Source organism: Strix aluco, chromosome 7 (genome assembly GCF_031877795.1).
Source record: "Strix aluco isolate bStrAlu1 chromosome 7, bStrAlu1.hap1, whole genome shotgun sequence".
Taxonomy (NCBI): domain Eukaryota; kingdom Metazoa; phylum Chordata; class Aves; order Strigiformes; family Strigidae; genus Strix; species Strix aluco.
The window spans coordinates 17,080,987-17,089,462 of record NC_133937.1 but is presented as its reverse complement, the minus strand read 5'-3'; positions in this window follow the sequence as shown (position 1 = coordinate 17,089,462).

The window sequence follows — 8,476 nt, the reverse complement described above, 5'->3', positions numbered from 1 at the left end:
TTGCTTTTGTAAATGAAAGTATTTCATCCCATCTTTCAGAAGAGTTATCAGGAAGCGCGGGAATGTGTCAGTTTTAGGCCAAACAGAACTGTAGTAGACAACAAACTCTTCTAGCAGCCATAAATCAGATTTGTGACTGTGCAGCTCCATCTAGTGATTGTTCTGTACAACTGCAGCAGGAGAGAGAGTAGCTGGGGGATACGCTGACTTTTTCATGAAACTCTAAATTTGTAAACTTTCAATGTTGTGTTGCACTCTCAACGCGACGAGCTGCCTCACTTGAAGCTCTCTGGAAACTTCAAGTTTCTGAAATCTCCCGGAGAACTGGTGAACAGAATTGCTAACGTACTTAAACGTGTGTCTGAAACTTTTTTTTTTTTGCCCCAAGTTTTTATGCAGTAATAGCTTACCAGTGGTGGCAGTGTCAGAAGGTGTTTTACTGTGTCGGTGTATTGGACAATGTATTGTTTCCTTTGGATAAGGAAGCTGATTTACAGATCCCTAAGTCAAGATAAAATGCTTTCTTAGAGTGGCGGAAGAGTTAAAGTCTTCCAACTAAATAGAAAGGAGCCAACTGCTTTTCTTTGAGACATTGCAGTTTTAATTTTACATAGCTCTGTGATATATTACTGAACAGGAAACTTTGATTAATCAGATTAATTAGACACGTTTGCAGTGTGCTGTGGTTACTTGAGCATTTAAACATTTGGGTAGATTTCTGCCTACTAATTTTGCTGAGTAAGGTGAAGGCTACTTAGAGATAAAAACTGTGTGAAGGGGGCTTGGTTACAAACCCCACTGCTCCCTATATCTGTGAGGTCAGTCCAGTTGCAGATTTCATGGGAGATCAGGATTGTTTGCAGTGTTGTAGTCAGTAGGCATATTTGCTGTGCCTGAAAGTGTCTTCTCCCTGGAACTGTATTCCTGAAAGGGTAGGAAGGCTTTGGCAGCATCTTCAGACAGAAGCCAGAACATGATCGCTTTTGTGAAAGGAGTAGGACAGGCAGGACGCAGACTGGCTAGTCAGTGGCTGACCTCAGGGCGTGCGAATCCTCGCTTTATTCATGTTGATAATCTATCCACAGCTTCGCACTCACTGGATAATTGATATCTGCAGTAACCTGTTCTCCTACTGAAACTTTCCTTCCAGGAGTGTTTTTGTATGTGGGAATGTTGCACACCATTCACCATGGTGTCATCTAGCTGTGCAGACTTACCATAGAAATGGGACTGGCAGAGCATTAGCCTACTGACAAGACTGTCCTCTCACTTCTGGGTTTCTGCCTTTCATTTGCAGCTATTTTTAGATAGACCAGTAGTGCCTAGTAACTGAGGCACCAGTGTAAAATGCTAAATGACTTGCCGTGAATTTAATAAGCTGTTCCCTTCCGCTAACCTCATATTTTATTTTTTTTTCTTTGTTGTTTTGTTTTTCTTCCTTGCTTCACTCTCTCATGTGTCAGCTACCTGAGCTCAGCCATGTGTTCTGGCAAGCTCTGCCTTCCAGGATGTTGGTGGTGTTCTGTAGTCTGCTCCAAGGTGGTGGTAAAGAGCAATATATAACCGCCTTGATTGTCTTACTGTTGCACTATAAAGAAGTAAAATCTGCGGGTGGCTCAGCCACTGTCCAGTGATTGAAAGCCTACCTGCCACATGTGCACTAAACCATAGTTGCTGCTGACATGGTTTTACTAGGTCTACTGGCAACATGCATACTAAACCCTAGTGGCAGCTAGAATGGTTTTACTAGACCAGGGTGGGTATAAGATGACTCCTTTGAAAAATCATATTCACTCTGTGGTGGAAAATCATTGTAGAACACAGACACCTTGAAGGAAGTGTGTATAGTCATGTTTAAACAGCACAACTCACTGGATGTAACCCCTATACTTTAGTTGAAGCTATATTGGCCTATGACATTGGAAAGAATTCAGTGGAGTTGCATGTTATGTCTGCTTCATTCAGACTGCAATGTTGCTGGTGTGGTTTCAAGCATAGTTTAAATGGTGCTTACTTCAAATCTTGGTTACCCATGCATTGTTCTCTGTTTACAATGAAGATAGCGGTCACATGGTCCTCTAAAACATGGCAGCATTTGCATAAACTGTTGAGAAGCAAGTGTAAATACTATATGCATTTAGTTTGGTAAGCAGAAATGTGTTTGGAGCTTATGTACAGCTGAAAGGAGACAGTGGGTTTTGCCCCCAAAAGCTTACGATATGAATGTAAAAAACATGGTCATGGGCAGGAAGTCTAAGAATTGGATTGTATTGATCACTGTGCTTGGCAGTAGTCTAATAGTCAAATTTCTCAGGGCAAATCAGAGCAGCTAAGTTTTAAGGAGAATTCAGGAGGAAGGAAAATGAGGTTTGGAGGTGTTTACAAGGAGTTTACCTCAAATATGAGTGCAGAATGAACAAAAGCCGAAATACAAGGAGGAACCAGAGAAGAATGCATTCATGCATTCACACGGTTAAACTAATTGCTGAAAATGCTGATTAAGATGGAATTCTGGTTGAATGGGATTTGAATGAGATTAGAGCTGGGGAAAGAAGTTGCAGTAATCAAGGTGATGAGATCTTGACAAAAGTTTTTAGTTGTGAAGGTGAACGTATACAAATAATCTTGGAAATATGTTAAAATCTTTCTCATTGTTTTTATATGGTTGAATGGGAGGGCCTGGAGAGAAATTAGAGTTGAAAATGAAGAGTTATGAGTTGAGTGATAGGCAAAATTGTCATTTTTATCTATATTGATGGAGGAGAACAGTTGGAGAGCTGAGGCTGATTTTAGCCATCCTCAGAGAGGTGTTTGAAACAGATAGTGGTTTTAATCTGGCTGCAAGGAGATGGGAGTGAAGAGGCAGATCTGCAAGTTGTCTGGATCGACATGGTGGATGAATGCATGTATAGATGGGGCCAGTTACTCAGAAAAAATGGGAAGCTGTGAATTCCCATACCTTTTAAGCTATCCACAGATAAACAAACCTAGAAGCATTCTATTGTATTTGTTTATTATTTGTTTTATTTTAATGGATTTTCATAATCTCTTTGGTTAAAACTGAAACAGAATTTACTCACCATATTTATGTGTTCATTCATCTATCTTAGGGATTGTAGACAAAACATGTATATTTTATAATTTTACACTACACAGTGTAGATCCCCTTGCAAGACCTACATAAATCAATTGATGGTGGCATATTTTAGAAGACTGTATATGGAATTATTATTTTTTTATTCACAATTGAGATTTCTTTTTTCTTCCAGTTGGTTTTGCTATTGTATTTGTCTGTTCCATACCTCTTATCTCTGTAATATAGTGTACATTTAACATTTCATTTTACAGTTCTGTAATGTAGTGTTTGCCATTTACTGGCATAACCTACTTGACCTTAGAGATACTCATTCCACATGTATCTGTTGTAGCAATTTTTTTGCCATGAATGTTCATACATCTTCTCAACTGAAATCTTGGGATTGTAAGAATAGTACAATCTTTTTTTTTTATCTGTGATAAATGGAATTGCTCTCCAAAATTTTCTTCTGATAGTTGAATTCAGTAATTTGAAATAAGACTAATAGTTTCCCAAATACTCATCATTGCTTCTAAAGTCATCTGGATTTTTTATCAGACAAACTGTAAGTATCAAAGCTTCCTTTAATATGATTCATTGTCCAACTGGAGGGTAATCACTAAAATGGAACGTGGACATGAACAATGACTTTAACTAAGTTGGTTCGGTTACTTTCATCCTGCTCAGCTACTTCTATCGCATTCAGTCTTCTGTGGGAGCTTTTAAAGTATGTCTTTCGATAACAGCTTGTAAAGGCTGTGGTACCTTCACATCTATTTCAAGGCTAAGGTATCAACATTTCAAATGCTGCTGCTAAGAAAGCTAGTGATTCATGAGCCCATAAGCCTTAAGCCATTAAACTTGCAAACAGCGAATGGTTTAGAAACCGTTTTCAGCTAGAAGCATTTTGACATATTGGTAAATATTTTCAGGCCTTACTGGCTTACAGGCCAACATTTTGAATATATATGACTACTTTTTGCCATCTCATTACAAGACTAGGTTCAACTTTGGACATACAGGTATCATGAGGAGAGATAGCCCCTGCCAAGCAGTGTAATTCCCAGTGCAATGTAAGTTAATGGCTTCTATGAAAATATCCCACAAGTATCAAGGACTGTAAGACTCAAATTGAGCATGACTGGGGGAGACCCAGTGAAATAGCTTGCTCAGTGGCTCAGCTTGACAGATCCAATGATAGAAGCAGTTCTCCTGACAAAGAGGGTTTGTCACTGAAGGATGTGGTTCGGAGGCATCTTGAATTTTTCAAAACAGATGACAGACTGTTCTGAATTATCTCCTTCCAGGTCATGGCCCAGTCTCACATGTGGAACAAGTGCATGGCCAGTGGTGCAATGGGTGCTTGCTACTGTGGAGTAAATCTTGGTATTCATTTCCTCCTGCAGATGGTCCCCATGTGATGGAAATAGGTACAACTTAAGTGGAGCATTCTGCTTTACTTACAATGTCTGATGTAAGTCTCAAGATGCTGCTCCACTTAAGTCTTAAGCTGTATAGTGCATAAAAAAAAGTAAGAAATTTTGCTCCTTATCACTGTGATACACGTAATAAAATAAGAGGTGAACAAATCAACCATAGCCATGACACCTCATTAACCAGGCTCTCCTGTGCCATTATCTTTTGCGTCTTTTTTTTTTTTTACATCTGAAGAAATCTGTGTCAAAGGCCAGCAAAGTGGATTTGTTTCATATCAGCTCTGTGAATAGATGCCAAAAACGAAGGCTAGTTTTGGAAGCCCAGTGGTTTTCCCCTTCCTTTAAGGGCATTTGTCCTAGAGTTTCCAGTACACAAAAACAATGGCAGTGGCATGATAGCAGGAAAGGTGCAGGACTGGGGTGTTGTTAGATAGTCTGCCCCAAGCATATTAAAGAACGATGAATGATCATCTCAATAGATCTGGTTCCTAGAGAGCTCTAGGTCAGACTGTCCTTTCAGGAGTAAGATTTTGTCACAAGCTTGTGAGAATCATGCCAGACTATTCACTGTGGGACTTAAAATCAAGAATTCCTAGTAGACTGTTTGTCAGTTGGGAAGAATAGAGAAGGGACTATCAGTCAACAACCGTGGTTTGCTAGTATAATGCAGGTGTGTAGAAGGTGGTACTGGATTTAGCAAATAATGTGCTGGAGAGAGCGCCCAGCTGGCGTCATCACCTGAAACTCCATGTGTGGTGCATTGCCCCCTTCAGGCTGAAAAGGACAGGGGGGAGGCTCAGATACTCTCAGAAAACAGGAGAGTGGGAAGTGCAGAGAGCAGTGTCTGACACTGCAGAGGGCAGATTGCTTGTAGAAGGAAACAGAGGGAAGGTAGGAAAGAATTTTTTAAATGTGAGTAATGCTCCCTCTATTTCTCCACTTTTTTTTTTTTAAATTGAAGATGTACTCTCAGTAATTGCCATGAATTGAACTCATTTTTTTCTCTCTACATATATTCTGAAGATGATTGTTACAATTTTATATGCTTTTGCTCTTTAGTATTAATAGTTTTTATTTCTTTACTGTTGTGTTTCTTTGAATGTTAACAAAGGGCTATATAGACTTTAATTGTTTTATCCTGTTCTGGCTTCATTTTGTTATATATATTTTAAATAACCTCAGCTCCTTTTAATATAAACAATTGGAACATTTCTGTTAAATTTCATAAGAATTTGCTTAAAGAACCCCTAACAGGTGCACTGTGAATTTTTCAGTGCTAGTCATCCTTTTGATAAGAATAAGGCTTTCTTACTAGAGTATTTTAAAGTTATGTTTTTACTGCTTCCTTTTAGTGTTTTGAAGATCAGAAGATCCTTCTGCTTTAGTATACTTGAATCATATTTTCACTTTTTAATCGAACCTTCTATCCATTTTGTTTTTAAGAAGTCCCTTTCTTTCCATTCCTTTATAGCCTGGGCTTGACTTCATAAGAATCTCTAACTGAACCATAAACTACCTTTATAAATATCATTTTTCCTTGAAAGCTATATCTTACTGCAATGACCAAAGTTTTGTCATGTGTTAGATTAAGATGTCTGCCCAAAATCAATAATGCTGAGGTAACAACATTGGTTTCTGCTAGGCTCTCAATTACTTTCTCGGTTGTTTGTCATAGGAAGAATATATGATCAGTTGTTTCCCCTGCAGGCTATAAAACCAGCCTGTTCTCCTTTGATCACTTCTGCATACTTCACTTTTACTCTCCTAAGTGTAACACAGATTTTTAGAGCCTTGGACCTGTGAAGTAGCAAAATGATTCTTCTGTAGTCCATTCCAAGGGATAATAGCTTCCCTCTATAAAGCATCATAAATATCCCTGGACAACAGTTGGCTCTTTCAGGTTACATTGCACAATTGCTATGGAATCTGTTCCTGAATTTGGCATGCTCTTTGAAGAAATGCCTGGGAGAAATTTACTTCACAGTCTTTCCTTTGCACCTTGTGTTTCCTGTAGTCCTTTGCACCTTACATTCCCTGTTGCACTTCTCTTCTTTTGCAGATAGTCCCTTATTCGTTGTATCTGTTTGGGTAACAAGTACAGCTGTAGAATTGCTAGTCTTTTAGTCTTCTTTTCTCTCCCCCCCCCTTTATGTTTTTAAAGATGGTTTCTGGTGCCATTTTGTTCTTGAAGTTGCTGCATTTTGCCACAGAGGGGAAACACAGTCATGCTGTGCTGTTTCCTGGGAGCTTTACTGTTTTTCTCTCTTGATCTCCTTTATCTGAAATAAATTACACTGTACCTGCATGATGTCAGTAAAGACTCTGCTAAGCAAAGGAATACTTGAAATAGTATAGTCTCTTGTGAAAATGGGGCAATTGAGTCAGCAGCTGCTTGTTATTGTAAGTGTTCTTCCCTCAAAAAGAGGCAAGTGTTTTTTCTGTATGAGGCTTCAGAGGTAACAGGTAACTTGGAGAAGGTAAATTGAAATTTTGGTCCCATCATATCTCTGAAGAGAAGCTGCCTTTACTTGCATCTGGATTTTCATATGTCCTGTGTTACAAGGACAGAAGGTAATGATGCAGAACGGTGAACACTATTTTGGTTTGAAATTAAAAAGAAAATAAAGTTTGAAATTAATCTAGTCACCTTCAATTTCCCATCCAGGGAGTGTATGTGAGAGGCTAGTCAGACTTGGTGGCATGAACACTTGGATTTCAAGGACATGCAGAATACTTAACATCTCTGTACCCTGGCAAAGCCCTGTTGACATATTTCACACTGCAGAGCAGCTCTGCAGTTAGAGAGCTGTTATGTTTCCTAACAGGGTATTTGTAGCATGTTGTAAACAGTAACTGTTGTATCTGAATCCTAGGCTGTGGTCCTTAAAACTCGAAGCGCTACCCAACTGGCAGAAACCTTAATGCACTTTGCCTTTGTCTTCTGTCTAATTCATGTAGGCAACAGTGGAAAATGCCAGAGCGCTTGGGAGCTAGGCCAGGAGGAGGATAGGTAGGCAGCTGGTCGTCTGTCTCACCGCTTTTGAGAGCATAGGTAATTACTGTGTGCCATACACCTTCCTGATGAAATGCCTTTTGGAAAAATAAAAGCTGTTTGTCTCGTTCCAAGGCAGAGACAGTTTCTCTGACCAAACAGGGTTTAGTAACTTTTCCAGCCTAGCTGCAGTGTCTTTCATGGACTGTTTAGCTTCTTGATGTTTATGCACCCACAGAGTTGTTGTATACCTAAAATAAGGCATGAAATGTGGACTTGGTGTTTATTGTGCAATCAGCTTGGACTTAAAAAGGGCAAGCAGCATAATGGACTGAGTGTTATGTGTCCTATAACAATCCTAGGAAACATGAGGCTGACTGTTCCTTCCCAATTCTGTACCTTTTCCATGGGTTTCTGTATTGGCATGTCCTTAGAGGTGGTTAGTAGGTCTTCCAGTGCTAAAATAAACGTGCAGACTCAAATATTCACTATGCTTGAAAGTCTGGCTCTAGTCTGTTGGATCAGACCTATTTTCTGTCTTAAAGCACAAAAGTGACAACTAGTCTGTTCTTAATGGACAGATGAAGTAAAGTAAGAGGAAAAAAGAGAAGCAGTCTAGATGCTTTTCTTCTGAGGCCATGCATGTAAGATGCAAGAGAAAGCTACAAGACTATAAGGGTGCGCAGGCACTGGAGAACCGCTCTTGTCACCACGCAGAGTCTGATGGAGTGTGGGAGTCCAGGAGTACCTCAGGATTCTCTGGAGCGTTGGGAGCTTTGACCCACTTGGAGGATGCTAAGGGCTTCTGTTAGGCATTAATACACATAAAACATTTGACTCAACACATCAGATGTTCCTGAGTCCCCGGCAAAAACTACTGCTTGCTGGTGTTGCCGGGTGATGCCATATATTGTTCTGTTTTGTTCTCTAAAGTACCTCATGCTCAAGCAAAGCTGCTCCTTTCCAGTGTTT